Source organism: Thalassophryne amazonica, chromosome 10 (genome assembly GCF_902500255.1).
Source record: "Thalassophryne amazonica chromosome 10, fThaAma1.1, whole genome shotgun sequence".
NCBI classification, from domain to species: Eukaryota; Metazoa; Chordata; class Actinopteri; order Batrachoidiformes; family Batrachoididae; genus Thalassophryne; species Thalassophryne amazonica.
In genome coordinates, this window is record NC_047112.1 from 1,863,072 (window position 1) to 1,866,464 (window position 3,393).

Genomic DNA, 3,393 nt, shown 5'->3' on the forward strand with positions numbered 1-3,393 from the left:
GTGGTTCAGTCATCTGGTGAGGATGCCCACTGGTGATCTCCCTAGAGAGGAGTTTCAGGCACATCTAACCGGGAGGAGGCCCCAGGCAGGACACATTGTGCTGTTAATGTTTGTGTTGTTGTTATTTGTGTTTTTGTTGTTATTTGCTTACATTTGTTATTTGTTACAGAGCTTAGAGAAGACAGTGGAGGGGGAAGTGAGTGGGCACGCTCGCGAAGCTGAGACAGTGGGGCTTGTGCACAGCGCTCCCGTATATCCACCTCACCAACATATGTTCTGTGTCGAACAAGACAGATTAATTATGCTGCTCCTCACCAGGAAAAACTCAGACTTTGGGAGATCTGCCGTATTGTGTTTCACTGAAACCTGGCTCAGTGAACACATCCCTGACAGCGCTCTGCACCTTCCCAGCTTCCAGCTGCCACATGCGGACCACATAATGGAGCACTCTGGGAAGACGAGAAGAGGTGGAACATGCGTTTATATAAACAAAAGTTGGTGCACAGATGTCACCATGGGAGTCCTCCTCATTCGTGCTGGTCAGTGTGTTTATTCCACCTCAGGCGTCCATAACGGAGGAGCAGCATCAGCTCGCTGACCAGATCACAGACATGGAGAGAACGTATCCAGACTACCTGCTCATCATTTTAGGGGACTTTATATATATAGCAGCTCATCATACATTCAAGAACAGATACCAGGGATCAAAAAGGGAGAAACCCAAGAAGAGGGAACATGTTTCACATGGTGAATTGTAAACAATCTTGTTCTCAAGCACACAATCCAACCTGCCTTTACACAATTCAACAACTTAAGTAAACTATATACAAGAACAACAAATGAACAAATGAGGTGCTCTGCCAAGCACTGCCGCATGAAAAAAATTGACATAATACAATTTTTGGTGGGTTACATTTCCAATGTGGTCAGACAAAATCTGCTCTCATAGGGGTTATGAATTCAAGCCAGTTCTTCAAAATACGGTAGAATGAGGCCTTCTGGTTTTCTAGTGAGGTCAGCTTTTCCATTTTGAAAATTTCCAGGATGATGCCCACCCACTCCGCCAGTGTGGGAGGAGTTGGACTTAGCCATTTCCTGGTAATATATTTTTTGCGTGTCACCAGAAGAATTTGTAGTAATTTTATATCTCTTCTTGTTTTTATAAATGGAGTGTACCCCAGGTAAAGTGAATCAAAACCTAAAGGTATTTGAATATTAAAAAGTTTACTTAAGGAGTCACTCTCACCAAAATAAGTTCAACTTGTGACACTCCCAAAAAATATGGCAGTGGTTAACCCCTGTTGAACCACACTGTCTCCAGCAAGTCGTGCGAGTGTCTTTATTTTTCTCCTGGCAAGGTGTCTTAAAGAACTGGCTAACGTTCTTCCAGCAGCGCTCCCTCCAATCCATAGAGTTGGATGTTGTCCATTGGAAGCTTAATACCTGCTTTTCTTACCCATCTTTCTTTAACATAAAAGGTGTTATTGTTGCTAACCAGAGATAGAGCAGTGTATAGACTGGAGATGGATTTGAAAGGAGTATTTTAGGGGATATTAACAGAGCAAATCTGAGCCATGAACTCCGTAAATACAGGCAGCACATCACATGTCCCACAGGGACGCAAACATTTTTGACCAAAGCGACACCACAATAAAGGAAGCCTACCGCTGTGTCCCCAGTGCAGCTTTGGGACTCTCCGATCACTGTCTGATCCACCTCGTCCCCACTTACAGGCAGAAATTCAAATCTGTAAAGCCTGTAATGAAGACGGTAAAGAAGTGGACGGATGAGTCGAGACAGGAGATACAGGCCTGTTTTGACTGCACAGGAGCGTCTTTGAAGCTGCATCTACAGACATTCATGGACTCTGTGACACTGTGACATCTTTCATCAGTTTTTGTGAGGACCAGTGTGTGCAGACCAAAACCTTCTGCACATACAGCAACAACAAACGTTGGTTTACTGGGAAACTGACGCAGTTCCACCAGGCCCAGGAAGCCTACAGAAGTGGAAACAGACTCCTGTACAAGAAGGCCAGTAACAAGCTGACAAAGGAGATCAGGACAGCAAAGAGGAGCTACTCTGACAGGCTGAAAAAAATAATTCTCTGCCACGGACTCTGTGACAGTGTGGAGAGGTCTTCAGGAGATCATTGACCCACCCTGTGTAGAACCCCCGACTGGCTGAGGAATTGGACCTGTTTTACTCCAGGTTTGAAAGAGATCCTCTAACACCACTCACCCACCCCCACGACAATAGACTTCCTGCTCCCCTAGTCACCTCTCTCTCTCCCTCCCCTCTGCAACACCACCCGCACTAACAATCTGTGAACAGGAAGTATGCCAGCACTTTCGCAAACAAAAGATCAAAAATGCTCCAAGTCCTGACAGTGTCTCCCCTCATGTCTGAGAGCATGTTCTGGTCAGTTGGCTCCCATCTTCACCCAGCTCTTCACCAGATCTCTGGAGCTGTGTGAGGTCCCTTCCTGCTTCAAACGCTCCATTATTATCCAGGTCCTAAAGAAACCCTCCATAACAGGAAGAAATGACTACACGCCCATTGACCCTGACATCTGTAGTCATGAGGTTTTTTTGGACGGCTGACGTTGAGCCACCTGAAGAACATCACAGGACCACTGCTGGACCCTATGCAGTTTGTCTACCAGGAAAACAGGTCAGTTGAGGATGCAGAACATGGGTCTGGATTATATCCTGCAGCACTTGGACTCAGCAGAGACGTACGTGAGGATGCCGTTTGTGGACTTCAGCTCTGCATTCAACACCATTATCCCGACATTCTCCACAGAAACGCTTTTAGAAAACATCATTCCACAGAAACAGCACTTACCAGAGTAGTGAATGATTTTCTGTGCGCAATGGATTCGGACACCACTATGGTTTTGGTGCTTTTAGATCTTAGTGCTCCGTTTGATACCGCAGATCATCGTGTTTTACTTGATAGGGTGGACAATTATTTTGGAATTACTGGACATGTCCTTGCTTGGTTGAGTTCAAACCTGTCCAGTCGTTCTCACTGTGTTCTGTAACACTACCTCTGGCCTTGGTGACATGAAATTTTGGGTTCCACAGGGGTCTGTGTTAGGACCCTTACTTTTCTCCCTTTATATAGTACGCCTTGGGGACATTCTGCGGGATTACAGGATTGCCTTTCATTGCTATGCTGATGATACTCAGTTGTACATGCCGATACCTGCTGGCAATCTTACCCATATAAAATCCTTATAAGATTGCCTTGTATTAGTGAGAAATTGGATGTCTAGTAACTTCCTGCTCTTAAACTCTGATAAGACTGAAATGATGGTTCTTGGTCCAGTAAGACATCGACATCAATTTGACCAGCTGATGCTTAGTTTGGGTTTGTGTGTTATACATC